General features: G+C 37.5%; 1 protein-coding gene and 1 pseudogene across 3 annotated transcripts in view; one reads left to right on the forward strand and one right to left on the reverse strand.

Moving 5' to 3' along the window:
• Cdk14 (cyclin dependent kinase 14) overlaps positions 1 to 20,416 on the forward strand; it is a 563,390-nt gene that overhangs the window by 105,242 nt on the left and 437,732 nt on the right. The window lies entirely within an intron of this gene.
• LOC143403182 (RWD domain-containing protein 1-like) lies at positions 6,387 to 8,011 on the reverse strand (annotated as a pseudogene).

Consider the following 20,416-nt stretch of genomic DNA (forward strand, 5'->3'; position numbering starts at 1 on the left):
GAAACCTGTTATTGTTTGAATCTGAAGTATCCCCCAAGGGCTTATATACTATAGGCCTGGTGGCCAGTTTGTGGTGCTGTTGGGAAGTGGTGGTACGTGTAGGAGCTGGGGTCTAGTGGAAGGAAGTTAGATCTTTGGGGATATGCCCTCAAAGTGGTATTCAGACCCCGGCACCTGCCTCTTTCTTTCTCTTTGCTTCCCAACTGCCTTGATGTAAACAGCCTCCTCTACTATGTGCTCCCTGCTCTTATGTACTGTGCTTCCACATGCCCAATCAACAGGGCCAAAAGACTGTGTACTGAAACCTCTGAATTTCTGAGCCAACATAAAGCCTTTCTCCTAAAAGTTGATTATCTGACATATTTGTCACAGGATGGAAAACCGACTAACAGTATCTAAAAGTTGTGTCAGTAGTATAAGTCTGAAGATAAAGGAAAGGTTGGGCCTAGAGATATAAAAATGGTGAACCTCCTTTCATATAATTGATGGTATTTCAGCAGTGAAATGGGATCAGATCACTTTTGAAGGGAGTGTAGACAGAAAGGAAAAGAGGTCCAAGACCCTAGTCCTGAGACATGCCAGTTTTAAGAGGCTGGGAAGAGGAGGAGGGTCCAACAAAGGATCCTGAGGAGGCTGAGCCAGTGAACAGTGAAGCAGGAGGGTAACTAGGGGTGTATGGTGTTTGGAGCTCCAATGAAGAAAGAGTTTGAGGAAGGAAATGCTGATCAATTGTGTCAGATGCTGCTGAGAGGTTCAGGTAAGGTTTGGGAATTGCCCACTGGAATTGGCCCTGTGGAATCTGTTGCTGACAGTGAAACAGAGCAATAGGAACCTGATTACAATGGGTTGAAGAGTGAATGAAAGGAGAGGAAGTTGTGATCAGTTTATCCTTTTGAGGAATTTTGATATAAAGAAAATCAGAGAGAAGTGGAGCTATAGCTGGGAGGGGTTGAGGGACCAAGGGAGATTTAAGTTTGTGAGGAATGACACACCATGTCTGATGAAACTCTTAACTCTAATATTTATAGTCCCTGTACACATGGGAAAATTGTCATTGAAAGAGATAGAGCTGTTCTATTTTCTGTGGTGCCTAGAGTCTTTTGATAAGGTGTCAGATCTTAGTGTGCTTTCTTCTTTAACAGTTTTGCATGTTAGATGCTGGTTTTGAACTGATGTGGGGCTGAGCAGCCCTATATGAGATTTCCTATAAACCTAGATGTAATTTCAAATTGAAAATTTCAGAGAACACTTCTATGTCTGTAGAAAAGTTGGTGAAAGTTATGGTATTCTGATTCTTTAAAAATATCTAAATAGGGTTAAAAGAATCAATCACTTTTTAAAATAATTATTCCTACTTAAAAAATTTATTTCATGGGCATGCCAATTGTTTAAAAAAAGTACTTAAATACTGGAGAATTAGCTGACACATGCTATTTAATGTTTGATCTGATAAATAAGGTTAGTTTCAGCTAAAATTAGTTGCCCACATAATTAGAGCTTACATTTTCAGAGTAGGGGGAATATCTTTGAGAAAAGGACTTGTGCTTCTATACAGTGCTCTACGAATAATTACTTTTCATTGGAGTTTATATTCTCATTTTAATTTCAAGCTAATTAAATTATAGTACAATAATGAATTCTACCTATAATTTTTCTTACTGCTATTAAAATACAGTGTCTCAGTTGTAGCACCCTATGCTACTTACACATAGAGGTAAAATGCTTTTGTACATGAGAGGACAGGCAGAACAGTTGTGGGTTTTGTGATTGAGGATTAACACGTGGGTAGATTCTGCTTCTGGATAGATCTATGCATCATGGATGATTCACCAGCTTTTAATAAGAAAGCCAGTTATTTGTATATGTATTCAAAGCTGATGTCTCATAATTTTATTCCTTCTTTTATCAGATAGAACATTTTGTTTAGTACTCTCTCAGAAGACAGAGTCCTTCGTTATGATTGGCATCAATTAGCTTAAAACACTACCAACTTTTTGGGAAATGTGTGCCTGCCAATTTAGAACTGTTTATTTGAAAAATTATTTGGTTGATATTGATGAAATTTATTCTTGATAATTTCTTTTTTAAAAAAATCTTATTCAAAGTTTGAACTGGCAGTCAATTATATATATGTAGCTGATTGTCCTGCCGGTAAATATAAGTTTTACGTTTCCTAGCATTTACTACTCAGTAAATTTCCCTTGTGTGTTTTGATGGCTGTAAAGTCTCTTGTCATCTTTCTAATCTGTTCAATAAACCTTATTTTTACAGTTTCATTATGCAACTATGGGTTTTTAGTTTTTATTTGTTCTTAAGCTATAGCTTCGTGTAGTTACAGTGGGAAATATAATACTAAGAAAAGGAGGAAGGAGAGAGAGAGGAGGAGAAGAAGAAAAGAAGGGAGTAGGAGTAGGAGTAGGAGTAGCAGCAGCAGCATTGGTGGCCGCTGCAGAGGAGGAGGAGGAAGAGAGAGAAAAGGAGAAACATAAAACTTAATATTGAACAACAAATATCCTTTTCCCCCTTTAGCCAAATGAAATATCAAGAAAGTCTGAGGGGTATCCCTATAGCTCTTTAAAAGTTGTTTAAATTTCATAGAATGGTGCCAAACCAAAGTGTAATGGCATAGAAACACAAATACTGGAGAAGAATCAATATGAACTAATGAAATTAAGGAGGGGCTGAAAATGGGCTTGGCAGCCTAAGGCTGATAGAGAAGGAAGTGCTCAGGTTGACCTGAACCTAGAGAACCAGGACCAGTTCCAGACCCCATGCAGAAGTACCAGCCACAGGAATCAGGGCATCTGTGGTGCCTGAAGCTTTAGTGCCTGTCACTCCTCAGTGTGCATGACGCTAATACTCTTGCTTTACTGAGCGTTGTTCTAGGCTGTTGGAACACCACACTCTTCTTAAGTATAGGCACCATTATTATTATTCCCATCAGTAAGGTATCTTGCCCAAGGCCTGGATTGAGAACCCGAGTTTGTTCTATTGAACTCACGTTATCCATCCAGCTGTTCTGTCTCTGACTTTATGTTGAAGCTAGTGCTCCAGTGCACCTGTTTATTGGTTTTATCTCTGATTTTGTCTCTTTTCTTCTGATCAAGCCTGTTTTGTGCCTTAGGATTCTAAATTAAATAACCTTGGTGAGTGTGATGGGAAATACCTGAACCAAAGTGGACCCACACGGTGCTGTAAATTCCTGGAAGTCAGCTGTCCTTACGGTTCTAGGGTTAGTGTTTGCCCCCGGGAGGGACTTGATGGGATCAGTCAGGAAACAGCTCTGTGTTTTATATGAGCTGAATCTTCTTTGAATGACTAGGAGAAACAAAGACTAGTGAGGCAACCAGGTGCTTTGGGGGAGGATTGATAAAATGAAGTCAACTGACTTAGCAACTGACTTAGCTTTTGTATTGTAACAAGTAGAACCTTGATTTTTCTAAATAAGAATCAGTGCTGGGGAGAAGAATAGAGAGGTAAAGATACTTTCCAAGTTCCTTAGGACCAGCTGTTGCAACAATTCCCAAAGCTAAATTTTCCTTAAGGAATTTGGGAGGAAAGTTTGGTTGTCTGCATCCAGGACAACTAGGATTAAACACATCTTTGGACCATATGGGCAGGCAGTGTACTTGGAGGCCCTGGAATCCATCCAAATGATCTTCCACCAGAAGGGAGAAAAGAGCCATTGTTCATGAGGGTTTGAGTTAAGGAACTTGTTTCACTCTTCTGGGCCAAGCTCCTGTAAAATCACAAAGGCCCTTTGTTAAATTATCAAATTACATCCAGATATAGATAACAACTTTTGTGCTGTGAGTGATCATTTTTAGTCTTTGGCCATACAGTGCCCTCCCCCATCTCTAGCATTTTACCTTGTGAGTACTTTGTGACTCTCCTATGGAGAATTTGATTACCTAATGTGAAAAACTCTGAAATTTTGTCTGATCTGTCATTTGGAGGCTCCCTCAGTCTGAACTCTCCTGGTATTTCTGTTACCTTTTCTATGAGGATTATTTTCTGCATTATGTTTATTTGTATAAGTATCAGTGAGAGCTGCAGTTGTGTCTCATTCATCTTTATACCCCCTATAGTGCCTAATACAAAGCTCAGCAAATGGCTGGTAAATGAATAGAACACAGAAAGAAATCATTTAGGAGTAAAAAACAGAAAGCAGAGTTTATGATGTCTCCTCAGCACTTTCTTTACATACTCCACAAGTCCCTAGCATACTTTTGCGGCTTTTTCCAAAATCCCCTTGCTATTATTTCTTTAATTTTTAATAACCTTCTTTCCTTCCTGGCCAGAAGCCTTTATTAAAAGGCCAGGATTGGTGCAATAAACTTGTTTTACTTTCATAGTTTCTGTGATATTTCTTAGCTACTTATCCATGTTGATATTCACCAACAATTTATAGATGGCACCTTCAAGTCAGGTCAGTTTGTTTCGTGTTAGGTATTATATCTAAAATTGTAGTATAAGCTGCCATAGCAACTTGGATGGCTGGTTCCACTCAACTGGTCAAAGCACTCAGGCTTTCTATAGGAGCAGATAGCTGATTAATAGCTAATATGCCATTGTTTTTCTTATCAATTAGAAGATAAATAACAAAATTTTAATATGTAGGATATTCAATTTAGTGCAGATTTACAAATTATTATCATATATAGTTGGGTATGTGAAATAGTCTTGTAAAATCCTTTGGCTGCTATTAAACCCTTTCATACTATGGTGTAAATCAACATCAACCTTATATATACACCTTTCTTAAGAGTTTAAAGTAACGTCTATTAAATTATTTAGCTCTCGCTATGACATTACTGCTTCATGGTAGCTTCACACCCTTTTTGTGCATGTATTCCCATTTGTACTAGCATCCTTGGTTATAAGGAAGTAAAAATCAACTTGAAGTGTCTAAAGGAAAAAACCCTGAGATTTTGGTGGTGGGGGGTGGTGGTGGATAAGAGTGGCAGAACAGAAACATGGCTAGACAACCTTGTGTTACAAAGCCAGGCAGCTGGCAGTGTAAGGAGCTCAGGACCAGGGCTTCCATGGTATCCGTGCTGTTTGTCCTTCCCTCATCTGCACTCTTACTTCTCCATGGCTTCAGGATTGCAGCTGAGCCCTTCCTCTATGACACTGAAACTGGCTGCTTCTAAGCTGACCTTCTTGCTTTATCAGTATCAAAGGTGAAGGGATGGGGTACGATTGAATCCTGGTTGGGAACATTCTAGGGAAGTTTCCCTTGGCCCAAGTTGGATCCCTTGTCTGGTCCTGGACAGGGTGAAGGCCCTCCTAGACTTCAGTGGATGGTGCAGAGGGAGGAGCCATCCTCTAGAAGAAAAGAAAAGAAATGTTGGCTAAATAATCCGTTCTACTTCTTTTTGGAATTAGGAATACTTTCTATAGTATACATTCTTAGTATCCACTGAGGAATGACAAAAAGGATTCAACCAACATTTGAATGCTACTGTTTTTATTATTGTACTGGATAAGAAAGGATTCTAGATATGTTGAAGCATTTCAGATTCCCTGTTAGGCACAAATTTTTGTAGTGAATAGGATTCTCTTTTATACCAGTGAATCTGGATTGGTTAAATATGATGCAACTTCCTCAGCTAGAGGCCTACTCTGGTTTGTCTTCTGTTCTTTGAGGATGTACACAATGGTTTTAGAAGGAACTAACCAGAATTAACTTGAAAGGGCAAATACTAAAACATTGGCCACAGGAAAGTCAATTACATCACATAGAAGCACATATTTTAATTTCTGTGGTGATTTTCTTTGGATGGTTATCCTTTCATTACCCTAAGTTTTATTGTTGAATAAACAATATTGTTACCAATATTGTTGAATAAACAATATTGTTACCAATATTGTTACCATTGTCTTGCTTCCTACTTTATTTGTTAGATATACAAAGTGAGGAAAAGGGGTCAAATTATTTAATGAGAAATTTTTTATTTTAATTTTTTAAAGTGAATACTAGATCAGTGGCATAATTTTTCAAGATTTAAAATGTCAGATGTAATAAAAATTATTTCTGTATGACTTGCTTTTAAACAGATTTTATTCCTTTGGAATTTTCCTAATATTCTAACTAAGTGATATTTTAGAAACCTGGGATAAAGTTTTAAAAGCAGTAAAGCTGAGTTACAAAGAAAATAGTTTAGTTGCTGCCCCCCCTTTTATAATTACTTCAGAAACTTAGGCAAGTTTTTCTTTTATTTTAAGGTCAGTTTGTTAAGTTCAATGATGAATGTGATTAGAAAAAATATTCTCCTAAAAATTATTTTTTTTAGGGAAAAAATTAAAAAAAGGAGAATTAAAACCTCTCAGCATAGCCACAGATGCTGTGGCAGTCAAGCCTCTCCACAGATGGGGATAGCCCATTAGTCTGCCAAGTCCCTCTCTGGGACAGCAGGATTGTGGTCTGGATCATCCTCATCATCCGCCACCTCCAAGTCATTCATTTCCTGGAACAAAGACCCATCTACCTCCACACTGTTTCCAGCATCCTCCAAGAACTGGTTATCAGATGTGTCAATAATCTATTTCAAATAGCTGTTTCCCACTTACTTAATTTTTTCCTGGTGGTCTTCTCTTTTCATCTGTTTCTTTTTAATTTCCAAGAGTTCTACATCAAACTTGGCCTTCCAACTTAAGAAATTCTCTATTGTAGCAGGATTGCCATGGAATAATTGCTTTGCTGCTTCTTTGGCTTCTCTGTATCTTTTCTTCCTCTCATCAGTTCTCATCTGATCTGTTTCATTTAATTTTCCTTTTTTAAATGTCCTTTCATTATTTTTTTTTAAAGTTGTAAATGGACACAATACCTTTGTTTTATTTATTTTTATGAGGTGTTGAGGATCGAACCCAGGGCCTAACACAGGCCAGGCAAGCACTCTACCAGTGGGCCACAGCCTCAGCCCCTCATTTAATTTCTCTTGCACAGCTGTTACCAAAGATCATCACCATACCAAAATTTTCTTCAACCGGCAATGTTAATAATGTTAAAACGTCTGAGAAACGTCATTTCTTCTAGCATTTCCTGGAAAATATTTCATAGAGAGGAGCTTCATCTTGATATTTTTGATCATATGTAAACTTGACAATAGTCTGAACAGTTTCATCATTTTCTCCAGCCTCAGATGTCATGGTAATGGTGAGCTGGGTGGATTTTCTGATAATATTTAGCAGGACCTTGTCAAGTGAAGCACTACGGAAGGAGAATGTGGTATCAAGAGATCCATTTATAATTTTGGAAGACTAGTTGCTAGTAGCGTTAGATCACTGTGCAGTCAAGCTAGGGAATGACACTCTCAAACCCCTCTTCACTCATCCCCTTGACATCCTCGAAGCACAGTTGTCCTGCTGGTGAGAGAACCTGAACAGGACTGGAGGCTCACAGGGGTAACTGAGACACTCCTGCCTGTGAAGGAATCAGAGTAAATAGACTCGAGAGCTTCCAGCTTTTGCTCTGCTTGACGCTGTAATCTGTCATTGTGGCCCTTGTGATGCCCATGGATTGTACCAACACCCATGTAGCACACTGCAGTGGAGACCATGGTTGATCTGGCTGCAGGTTTCAGCAACTGAGGCAAGTTTTCAAAGAATGAGACTTAGTTCCTTAAGGAGCTTTCTTTTTTTTTATAATAATTTTTTTGACATTGATGGACCTTTATTTTATTCATTTATTTATATGAGGTGCTGAGAATTGAACCCAGTGCCTCACATATGCTAGGTGAACAAACTACCACTGAGCCACCACCCAAGCCCCTAAAGGAGCTTTTTAATGGTCATAGATTTGCAACCTCAGTCTTCACAAGCATCATAATCCTAGCATGAGAGAAAAATCCACGTATCTTTTCTCAGTACCTTTTGCTTTTCTTTTTGCTGCTACCTGAGGATTTTGTGTCTGCCACTGAAGTCTTATGATTTAACTGTCATTTCTCAAATTATAGTAGTTCTAAACATTTTGAACTTTTGAATACTGTTCTTTAGTGAATGTGGTCATAATAAAATCAGTCTTACATCTGAGTCCTCTTTAGTCTACATAGTTTTGGTATGGCATCACATTAAAATGCCTCCAGTTGTGTGCTGCTAGGTCTTAAATAGAAAAAAAAATGCCCTCACATTTTATATATATATATATATCATTTGAATAAAAATAAATATATAAACATGCATTTATGGGCATGTGGAAACTATATATATATATATGGTAGATGATATGTAGAAAATCAATGATTTAATGCAAACACACACGTTTTATGTGACAAGGATTAGAATTTAACCAAGGGGAAGTAAAGACTGAGATGCAGACAGATTGTTACCCAGGGCAGTTGAAGACACACCATAAAGGAAGAAGAAAATTCTTCTTGCTGAAATCTTGGGTGGAAACATAACTGTGTAGTGACATGAAATTTTTGAAAGCCAGGCAAAAATAAGGCCTTCTTTTTCATTATTATAGTCTGCATCGACCTGCTTGTGTAATTAGAGCCATGATTCTAACCTTCTATGTTGCTTCTTGTTAAGTGCAACAGTCTTAAGTCCCTCTGTAGTAGCTCTGTCTTTGGACTTTTAATTTTCAACCTAGATGAAATTCATGACCGAACTTTTTTCACTTGGACATATTTTTGCAGATCACAGTGACCAGTGAAGGATTTGTCTGTAGCCAAGAAACATTTATGGAGCATCTGTCATATATAAGACCTGTCTCAGCACTGTAGGGAATACAGAGCTGATAATACAGATTTGGCAATCCCTCTTCTGGGTATGTACCCAGAAGATTTGAAACCAGTTTGTTAAAGAGATGTCTGCATTCTCATGTTCCTGCAGTAGTATTAACAATAGCCAAGTTATGTAGTCAACGTAAGTGGAAAAAGAAAATGTGTTCTTACACAGTGGAATAGTATTTTGCCTCCAAAAAGAGGTGGAATGCAACAACATGGATGGAACTGGAGGGCATTATACTAAGTGAAATAAGCAGGCACAGAGAGATACCACATATTCTCACTCACTTGTGGAATCTAAACAGTGGAACTCAAAAAAGCAGAGAGCAAAATGGTGCTTATAGAGCTGGATAAGGAGGGAATGGGTGATAATGGCCAAAGGGTACAAAGTCTCAGGAGGAATCAGGTTTTCTTTCTTTTTGTAGGTCTTTTGCACAGCATGGTGAATATTGTTAATAATCATGTATTATACATTTCAGAAATGCTAAGAGTAAATTTCAAATGTTCTCATCACAAAAAATAACTGAGGTGATGAATATGCTAATTAGCTTGTATAATCATTCCACATTGTAGTCACAAATCACAACATCACATTGTTCCCCATAAATACATACAATTATAAATTGTCAATTAGTATAAAATAAAAAGGTTACATAGTTGATAAATTTTTAAAAATAAGGGGAAAAAAGACAAGGCATGTGTGAATTTGTTAGAATTCTTTTTATTAATGTTTTGGATGCATGGGTTTTGAGAACATGATCTATTATCTTATTTTTCCTCTTGTTCTTGGGGTGCAATGTAACAGAGTGAAGAGTGCAAAGTTTTTTTCAGGAAGAAGATGATTAGATTGCAATAGAATCTCTTGTATTTATTGATAAAATTGGTTCCATTTTTTCCCCTTGAGAATCAAGAAACCACTCAAAGTTGTATCATATTAAGAAGAAAATCCTGAAAATACTATGAAATGCGATGAGTGATGACTTATAAATGGTTGTTTTGGTATTGTAGTTAAGAAACACCTTTTAAATATTCAACTTAAACTCCAGAATTTTATTGTTTCGAGAAAGTATTTTAAGTAAACATTTCTCTAGATATATTGGTGTTTAAGTATACTGAATGGCATCGGTGTATAAGAATTAAGTCATGAAATTGTCTGGGTTTACTAGAAAGTTAAGGTTTAGGTTACTAAAGATATGCGAACATCTTAAAATTGGTCAGTGACATGAACATTTGATTATAAATGCTTATGAAAGAAAGACATGGGGACTGGGACTGTGGCTCAGTAGCAGAGCACTTGCCTAGTGTGTGTCAGGCACTGGGTTTCATCCTTAGCACCGCATACAAAAATAAATAAAATAAAGGCATGTTGTCCATCTATAACTATAAAAAAAAATGTTACAGGTACATGAACAAAAAAACAAACCTTGTCATTGACCTAAAAAAACAACAACAACAACAAAAAACACGGCTTATAAGGGATTTGAAAACCAATTTATTTTGGGAAAAATTTTTATCTTTTCTTTATCACTTTTCAAAATAATCAAAATGTTTTCCTCCTACACTTAAAAAAATTTAAGTGGGTGACTTGTTCATGTGTACAAAGCAAACTTTTTTCTCCCCTTCTCCTCTTCTTGAAAAAGTTTTCCTAGTGTTTTATTTTTCCTTGTTTAATTCTGAACAAAAAAGTGTTTCTGTTTTCATTTCTTCAATCAACTTTTTTCCTCCAAAATTTTAATGCTCCATCTGTTGTATGAGCCTACTTAGGTGAGGTTCAGATATCTGGCAGAGTCGGAGATGGTGCTGGGTAGGTTGGCGGGAAACAAGGGGTCTGAATAGCCAAGAAGTACCCCAGAGCCTGTGGAGAGGAGAGGAGAGAGCTTCCAGCTCTGCTCCCAACCCACCTAGACATTCAAACCCATTCTCTAATCCTGCACTCTTAAATGTGCCCCATACGAGGATGGATCCTTGAAAAAGCTTGTGGCAAGATGGTGAGAAACTGATGATGTTGAGAAGGAGACATATTTAGGGCCACAGAAAAGCCTGAAGGTGAGAGAGAAAGGAACATAAAAACGAAGGCAGCAGGGAAAGCTGGGAAGGTGTCAGGTGATTGAGCCGGAGGCCAGGCAGCCCTGCGCCTGGTCTGCTTGTTATCCTGCAGGCTGTGGCTGATGTTCACAATCGACCCCATTGTCAGCTGAGGTGATCTGAAGATTGCTCTTCTTGTAATCTACTTAAAATGTCACAGATGTGCATAATATGTTTTAGAATTAAAAAAAAGGCATTTCCAGGGATCAGTTTTTATTTACCTTGTACTCATTTATCGAATAAGATGCTTGTTTTTTTTTTTGAACAAGATTTTATGTCTCTTCTCTTTGAAAATTGAAACTTGTTTTTAACCTCCATTGTTCTTCTGTGGTATAGTTTCAGATACATGTCAGTGTCCCCTAATGAAGTTATTCTTCATGGCATGAACATAATGATAAATTTTGCACAGCTTTGCCCTCTAGCCCCTATCTTTACTTCTGCTTTGTGGCCAACTATAAAATTGTCATTTGTTGACACAGTTTTTTCTTCTTACTCATTTCTCAAACTCTACATCCATTTTCACTCCACACACATCCACAGAATTTGTTTGAATGTTGTCACCAGCGAGTTTTCCTATTTATTTCTGCAACAAGCATTGGGTGCTATTCTAGGTGATCAGGGAACACAGGAGGACCAGAGTAGGAGCCCATGCCCTTTGAGCAGTTCTCATCCTAAAGGAGGATGAAGAGAGCAAATGAACAAAGCAAATTAGTGAACAAGCATTGCAGAGTGATTGGGGAGGAAGAGCAACCAGGGAGGGAAGCCAATTGGAGGGACTCTGAGGAGGAGATTCCTGAGATCCAGCCGAGCAATGAGTCGTCAGCCAAGGGATTTTCTGGGGAAGAACATTCTAGGCAGAGCAAACAGCAAAGATAAAGATGCCTGAGGCAGGAATAAGCTTTGAGAGATAAAAGAGTTGTCCACTGTGACTGAAGGATAGTTTGGCAGGTGCTGTAGGCACCCTGCTCACATCTGGGTCAGTGTGCCCCTAGCTTTGCGGAAGCCTTGCTCTCCAGGCCCCAATCATTACTGACTGGGCCAGGGGTACAAAAGCTATTTCTCTTGCTTCAAGAGGGACCCACATCGAGTGTAGGCATTTCATCTGAGCCACATTTCTTCTATGATTTTCCCCTCCTTATCTCATGTCCTCATTCCTTTCCATTGAGAGCATGTCCTTAAAATATTAGGTGAGTAAGAATGCGAGCTAAGCTGTGTTTCTAGGAATTCCCAACCTTAAGACACATAAACTTTTGATCTTGCTCCTTCGCTCCAGAATTTTATGCAGCTGCCTACTCAACACATTCACTTGATTGTGCCAGAGATGTCTAAAACTCAGTGTAAAATATTGAATTCATGAGTTTCCTTTCCTTCTCAAGCTGCTGTTCTTCCTCTATCCACTCTTGTAGTTTATAATCCAACCTTGCTCTTAGTTATACTAGAGATTCAGAGTTATGCTTGGATTTTCCCTTTCCATTAGACCTCATGTCCAGTCACTCATTAAGCAACTTATCGCCTCCATTGACTTTCCATTTCATTGGTTTAGTTCAGGGTCTTGTCTTAGTTTCCCAAGTGGCCTTCCCCCTTTCCCTTTCCAAATCCAGTTTCTATGTCATTTTCCTATTGTAAAATGAAAAATTCCATCCAGCCCCTCTTTTGCCTGTAGTCCTTTAGGGCCCTCTTTTTGGAGAAAGTGAAAATTTCCTATTGGATAAAGTTTCTACTTTTTTTTTTTTAATAGTTGTAGATGGATCGCATACCTTTATTTTATTTATTTTTTTTTAATGTGGTACTGAGAATCAAACCCAGTGCCTCACACATGCTAAGTAAGTGTTCTGTCACTGAGCCCCAGCTCCAGCCCCTAATTTAGCGTGGCTTATGGGCCACTCTATGGCAGGGCATTGAAGCACTTCTCCTTCAGGTGCCACAGCTGCCAGAATGCTGTGCACTACTTTGTCATTGCCTCAAACATCTTCCAGTTTCATAGAAGCTTTTTGCCAGGGCTGTTCCTGAATGCCCTTCCCCTCCTGGAGAGTCTAGAAGACTCAGCTTTCCTTCTTCATTAAGTCTCTTTTGAGTCACCCATCAGAGGTTATTTGCTTTTTTTAAAAAAAAAATTTTAGTTGTAGATGGACACAATACCTTTATTTATTTTTATGTGGTACTGAGGATTGAACCCAGTGCCTCACATGTGCAAGTCTTATGCTCTACCACTGAGCCAAAACTCCAGGGCTGTCAGAGGTTATTTGTACCCAATCCAGTGTTCTCAAAACACTTCCTTCAGTGTATTATAATCACTTGTTTTTTCCCACCCATTTTGAGTTCTTTGCAGAGAACACAACTGCTAACACTGCTGGGCACCTCCATATGTGTTTGTTGAAGGACTAAAATAAAGAATAAAGGGGAAATTTTGTTTTGCTCATCCTGTTGGTTTTTATATAGGGTAGCTTAAGTAAATGTGGGAACACTTCATGTGTCCCGATCAGCCAACTTGGTAGAAAAAAAGACATGGGAATTACTTAGATTGAGTGACTTAGGTAGCATTTCTAATACAAGTATTTTTACAGGAAATATTGAATGATTGGGGAGGGAAGATTGCCAAAGAAAAAATGCATATTCTAGCCCTAAAATACAAAGTTGGGAAATTCATCGATTATTTTAAATATTTATTTGCCAGATGCCAGCCTTGTGTTATGAGCTGTGGGGGCAACAAAAAACAAAACAAAACAAAACAAGAAGCAGTTGATATGGTTTGACCCTATAGGGGCTTAAATAGGGAAAATTCCAATACTATGAGAGAATTTTAGGTAGCAGCATATGATTAAATCCTAAACGATTCAAATAAGAAATTTTGGTGGTTCTGAAAAAGTCTTTGTGGGCTGGAGGGAAAAGTCCACTCTGAAGAAATGATGTTTGGAAAAATAGTTTTAATAGTTTCAATAGTTTTCAGATATTCATCATTCAAAGTGATGATGGTGAAATGGCTTCTGAGTTAGGGGCAAAGGGAGATGACTCATTTAAACCAATTAGGATGTGAAGGGAAAGCGCTTTTCCCCAGCTTCCAGCTTTCTGATCTTCCGTGTGTATCCAAGTCCCCTGAGTTATGGGAATATGGACCACTCATTATTGACAGAGTAGTTACCTCCTCTTGTACCTTAATTTCTTAAATAAGTGAAAATGTATGAGGTCAGATTTTTATGCCTGACTTTTCAATTTCTTACTTAGGGTATTTGTCAGTTGCACTGTTGTGTCTTAATCTAAGGTACGAATTCTCTAGCTGTTTCCCAGGACAGGAAATCCTTTAAACAGGATAACTGTAGATCAATCACTCCCCTGTAGGGGTCGCTAAAAGAGTGGTAGTTTGGCATCCTTCTTGTGCCACCCAGCACCTTGTGGCATGACTTGGCACAATTTACCTAAGAATTGTGAGATTTGGTTTGTGTTGGTATTTTATCTTTGCAAGTGGTATGAGCTCTATACCCGTCAAAAATTCTGAAGGCTTATAACTATGCATTTTGTCACTTTGGTTCTTTGAATGTTACACCTTTGCATTTTTTTTTAACCTTATGTATTTGGTGCATGGTTATTTTAGAGTTCTCATTATGTCCCACTTACATATGACAAATGTATGCACATAGACACATTAAACCATTTTTCTCAGCTTTTGCAGCGTTAATAATGGTAACCTAAACTTGGCTTCTGTAGGACCTCAGATTATTGTTTAATGGGGTTGTCACTCAGGACACTTATTGGCTTTCTCCAGTGCTTTTAAAAAATTGAATTGAGCATGATGAGGTGCATCCCCTTGATTAAATGTTTTTCCTCCTATGCAATCACCATTAGCTGTTTGGCTCCCATTCTGTATTCTTTTGAAGCAGCCCTACATTGCAAATCAATATCTTTCTGAAGAGCTGGTGTTGTGAATTGCCTGGACAGCATATGCACGGTTACTTTGGCTGCAATGCTGCTGCAGAGCCCGGTTACTCTGCCTTCCTGGGAACTCCACAGGCAAGTCCATCGTGTTTGGATGAAAAAAAATTAGATTTTTTTTGGGGAAAAAAATTGAACTGTTAAAGCTATTGATTCTGAAAGTTAGCATGTCCTTTGTCCTCTTCTGAAACCATTATTGGTGTTATTCCACTGAGATTAGATTCTCTTGGGTGATTTCTGTTTTTTTTTTTTTTTCCTGTGCTTATGCTTCCCCCTGTCTTGGTTGTAGTACGGCCGTACCATTTCAGCTTGCTAGTGCAGAAAGATGTGAATTCAGTTGCTGTATAAGGCTGGCCTGGTGCAAACATATTGCTAGAGACATGTTAAAGAGTTCCAGGTGAATCAAGCTTGAGACAGACAACAGCAAAACGGTAAGACGGAGCATGCTTAAAATGATAGCAAGGGTTTTAATTTGGAGCATCTCGGCAAGTCTGAATCCTGACTCACTCATTTACAACTTGAAAAGGATTCATTTTATGCATGTCATTTTACTCACTCCCTTCTATTTAACTGCCAAAACCATCACCAGCTTGATAAAGGGGTATTTAAATTAGGCATTCGACAGGAGGTTACTCATGAGAGTCTCGGGAGGCTCCTGAGGCTATCGCTTGTAGTTTGTAAACACCAGTGGCAGTGATAAGATGAGGAAAAGGTTCAAGGACTGCTTCTTTGCCATAGATGAGTCCTATTTCTTCTGAAACTAGTCCTATTTGATATAGCTTAATGAAATCTTATAGATTGTTTTACCTGACTTTGCTTGACTAAATGCCCTCTGAGTCAAGTGAGTGAAGGACAGAAGACCACTTTTTTCTTTGGTAAACTGATGTCCATGAATTTAGCTGGACTGGATCTGAATGGGATAAATATCTCTAAAATATTGGGGATCTGGGTCTTCCTTCTTGCTCATTCCACCCCCTCTTTCCCTGGAGCACAGAAATGCACCTGCTTTAAGTGTGTGCTGCTGAGCAGAGGTCAGAGTGCTAGTATTTTGCATCATTACACCTGTAGTGGTATGCTTTCATGCGCAGAAGTGATAATCCTTCATGCAGTTCTGCTTGAAGTGCTGCCTCTTATAGTGGACTGTTGGCATTTTGGAAGCTAATGGAGAGCCCCTGCATGCACGAAAAAACCAGGGCAGCAGACAGACAGGCTACTCTAAAATGATGCTTACCTGTTCATAAGAAGATAAAAATCATGAGATTGAGATGTAAATCTTGACATCTACAGAGGTTGAATTTCTGTTTTCTTTGTGAATTGACACACAATTTTTGGTAGTGGTAGGGGCAGGGGGTCGAAGTTGAAGGACATGTTTTAATGTTGTTCAGAGTGAGATTAATATATTATATGGTCCTGATGAGTTTATGTGGATTCATCTACTGTATAGATGGTGAATATTAAGGATGTTAGCATTTGATTTTATTTCTTTTTTTTCTTGCTTTTAAAATAGTCTGTTATGTATACATACCTTAACTTACTAATTCACATGAAATGTGAATATTTTCAATATCATCAGTAACTTGCATGTTGGTCGTCAGCCAGTTCTGTATAATTTTGTGTCAGAAGTAAATTTAAGAAAATACCAGATCACTTGATAGGCTGAGGGAAATATTGATAACATGATTCACAATAAATAAAAAAATGATTTTTGGAGAACGCAATCTTAAATGTATTTCTATTATCACTCAACTTTTTACTGTGAAGGTTGGACATTGAATTTTGAAAATGAATATTTGGATTTTCTTCCAAAGAGCTGAAATTTTCTTTTATGTTTTAAAGATATTTTTTAGTTGTCTATGGATCTGTTATCTTATTTATTTTTATTTATTTATATGCAGTGCTGAGGATCGAACCCAGGGCCTGACACATGCCAGGCAAGCGTTCTACCACTGAGCCACAACTCCAGCTCCTGAAATTTTCTTTCTTTCTTTTTTTTTTTTTTTTAAATCATTATTTTCTAAAAAAATAAGGTGAACTATAAGCTGTTCTTAAAAAAAAAAAAGATAGAACTTTTCTATTTAGAAGACAATGTGCCCTGTGTTTGCTGTTTCTTTTTCTCAGAGTGATATGTTCTAGCTATTTATATTTTACCTTCACTTTGTGTAAACTGTGAGGTTTATTTTTTCCATGCTGTGATAGAAGGAATTACACATTTAAAAAAGTAGTAGTTTTTAAAAAGCAGAATAATAAAGTAGTAATATGACACTGATTTTATATCACATTTTCCCTTCTTTGTGCCAACATTTATTAACTCCCTACTGTATGTAAGACATGGTAAGTCATGCGCTGAGGAAACCACAGACAAAGTACACAGAGCTTAGATACAGAGTATTGGCATTTTCCCTGAACTATGCTCCAGAATACTTTCTCATGGATAGTAAGTTTAATGCTTTTAAAATATTTCCTATTTAGGAGAACTCTTCCTCTACTTTCTTTTTTATTTTTTAAATTATAGTTGTGGACTTTCAAAAATATATACTTTTAGTTGTAGATGGACACAATGCCTTTATTTTATTTATTTATTTTTTAGGTGGTGCTGAGGATTGAACCCAGTGCCTCACATAAGCTACATAAACAGTCTACCACTGAGCCACAACCCCAGCCCAGCCTCTATTTTCTTTTAAACATTTATATATTAAACAAACATTCACCGAGAATTTAGTGTATCATAATAATGAATTTAACAGATGCATTATTACCTGTCCTCAAGGAACTTAAAATTTATTTGTTTTTAAAATATTTCATTGAGAAACTCTGTGGTAAGTTTTATGTGTGTTTATGTGTTTCCATTTTGATACTCATGAAAGAGATACTATAAGCTTTGATTTTTATAATTGGCTGTAGCTTAGCGCAAGAGCACTTGCCTAGCATGTGTGAGGCACTGGATTCGATCCTCAGCACCCCATAAATAAATAAAATAAAGGCTTGCTGTCCATCTACAACTATATAAAAAGAAATCCCATTAAAAATACTAAAATATTTAGTATCTTATCAATTTTTAAGTTTACAACTCAGTGTGTGAAGTACATTCACTATTTTTCAATTAGTGCCACTATCTGTTTTCAGGACTTTTTCTTCATCCCAAACAGAAACTGCAGCCATTAAATAACTCACTATTCTCTCCACCCCTGCTCATGTTCACTGGTAGTCTTTCCTCTACTTCCTGTGTTTGTGAGTCTGCCTACTCTGTAACCTTGTGTTATATCAAATAGAATCATATGGTATCTGGCCTTTGGTGTCCAGCTTATTTCACTTAGCAAGTTTTCAGGATTTATTTATGTTATAGCACATGTCAGAATTTCATTCCTTTTCAGAGTATGTGTTGATTTTTATATGGAAAAGAAAGATAAGTGTTTTTTCCCCTTACATGATGTCACTAAATTAAGTTCACATATGGATAGCTAAGTAAATAATTTAGAGATACTAAAAATAATAGCCTGTGGGGAAGGGCCAAGGAATTAAGAATAGAAATGTAGAGGGAAGTGTATTTAGATTCTTTATATCTCCTGGTAATTGAGCATGATAACTGGGTTGCTGAGATTTTCCTGTCCATTCTTTGTGGACAGCAACAGTCTGCTGAAATCCTCAATGGGAAGGTAGACTGTGGTTTTTGCCATCATTAACATTCAGATTTCACTTACTGTGCTTCTAGTCCCTTATTTATTTTAACTCTATAGCAAAGACTGATGGAAACCCTGCTCAGTCTCCTGAGATCCATTCCAGGCTGTCTTTTAGTCCCCCTCCTGTTTTCAGTGGACGCTCAACCAGAAACCCCCAGAAATCCTCTGAATTAGACAGAGAGAATGAGTGTAGGCTTGATGCCACATTAAGCAGTTTTTCATTGGATGAGGTAAGCTGACCTTCATCAACATTGTTTTCTCTATCTTAGATTTCTTCTCCATACTGCTTTTCTTAAATCCAGATGGCTTATCTGCTAGATGATCCTTTTTTGAAAGCTAAGGTCTGGTCCCAAAGCTGTCCATTTATTTCTTATCAACTGATTTGACAATTCCTAGGCTGGGTCAGTCAGGAGTTCATGTGTCTCTCTGCATTTAATTCCCAGTCCAGGTGGCCAAACATAGAGGAGGAAAATTCAACATGGCCATACCTAATAACTGAGTCATCCTATCTTTTCCAATTAGCCCAATTTTTTCTTAATGAGTATTACTGTTTTCTGTCATGACCTGACTTTTTGATATGAGGCTGATTCAGAATTAGATTAATCAAATGCATGTTTAGTTGATGGTAGATTTGCAGGGAGGATGGAAGGATAGGCCAGAAAACCTTAAACCACAGACAAGTTATTTTGTGCAGCTTTGAAAGTGCTTTTCTTTTGCATCAGGAGAGATAAGCAAGAATGGAGAGAAGTATTGTAGGTCAGGTCCTTCCTTTATTTATTTCTCTCAGAACACAAGTCTCGGGAGCCAACACAGTGGTCAAAAGCTTGAGCTTTGTAGTCTGAGTCCTGCAATAAATCTCATCTGCTGTGTTTGCTCTCTGTGTGGGCTTGCACAGGTTACTTAATTCATGTGTGCTTCAATTTAATTACCTTTAAAGTTAAGATAAAGCTATAAACCCCTCATGGGGTTGTTGTAGAGATTGAGAAACTAGTTTTTAACGTAGTTTTCCCAGGAACCATTATATAATAAGAGCTCAAAAGTTAGCTACCACCATCATCATTGTCATTTCATCTAGAAGTGCTCAGTGTACATTTCTTTCATCAACTGCATTATATCTTGCCCAGTGTGTTTGATTATAGAGCACATGTGATTGTCTCTTAATGTTTTTGGTTTGAGTGGATAAAAGGAGGTTGTAACAGAATGCTTTAGGTTTCTATTTATCATCTGGCAGGCTTTAGAAAGGTGTATTCAATAGACTTTTCTGCCCAGTTGATAACATGTTTGTTCCACCAGCTTTTTCTTCAGCTAAATGAGATCTAGCTAAAAACACAAAGTTGACAGTAAAATGCTTCTGGAAGCACTGGGGTTTGTTTCAGGTGGCAGGCAAGCAGCAGGATATGTGCATCCAGCTGCTCTGCTCTATTCACCTTGGACATCTCAGTTAGAAGTCACTATTGACTTTTTTCAGTTGTAGGAAAGGTTTACAGAATCAGTCTTCATGAAATCAGTTAGGACTTTATTATTAATGGATTTCTGTCAAATTTATTATTGCTGAAATTTTAGCTCTTCACAGTAGATGGACCAATTGTTAGAGCTACATTGAAAGATACTTCCATTTTCTTTTCAAAGGCTCATTGTTCCCTGTGTCTCTCTTCATAAGCTCTGTGTGGTTAGTGACCCATATATGATTCTCTGAAAATGTTAAGAGCTTCAAAAGTCAATCCTATATTGAGTGATGCCCTATATTTTCATGAATTCTTTGGTCAGGTTTATATCTAGCTTTATTTCAAACTTTTAAACTTTATAACATTGATCTTGACACTAGTCACTAAATTGTTATCCAGGCACTAAAATGCATTTAAATTTTATTAAAAATATGGTTATTATAGGTGAAGAGACATAAATTGTATTTTTTATATAGCCATCTATTTCAGAATAAGATGATAGTACACAACATTATTTCTCCTTCAGGGAAGAAATTTAAAAATATTTATAATC

This window comes from Callospermophilus lateralis, chromosome 1, assembly GCF_048772815.1.
Source record: "Callospermophilus lateralis isolate mCalLat2 chromosome 1, mCalLat2.hap1, whole genome shotgun sequence".
Taxonomy (NCBI): Eukaryota; Metazoa; Chordata; class Mammalia; order Rodentia; family Sciuridae; genus Callospermophilus; species Callospermophilus lateralis.